This window comes from Helobdella robusta (assembly GCF_000326865.2).
Source record: "Helobdella robusta unplaced genomic scaffold HELROscaffold_7, whole genome shotgun sequence".
NCBI lineage: Eukaryota > Metazoa > Annelida > Clitellata > Rhynchobdellida > Glossiphoniidae > Helobdella > Helobdella robusta.
In genome coordinates, this window is record NW_008705398.1 from 5,337,047 (window position 1) to 5,337,442 (window position 396).

Below are 396 nucleotides of genomic sequence, written 5' to 3' on the forward strand. Positions count from 1 at the left end.
AATTTAGTCATGTCCAACACGATTAATACATAGGTACAGCAGTGATTTGACATCTTTAATGCACGCCCCTCTCCAAACATCCACATCTCTTTTCTTATTATTTCACATTTTCTCATTTATTTCTCTCCATTACCACCATCATCAGCATTTCTCTCTCTCTCTCTCTCTCTCTCTCTCTCCATGATATTTTAAATTTGTGCGTTTATTTTCATACAACATTATCGAATACAATTATATATATATATATATATATATATATATATATATATATATATATATATATATATATGTAAACGCAACATTCCATTCCAAATATATCAATATATATCAATACAAATATTAATACATACATACATATATATATATATATATATATATATATATATATATTTACAA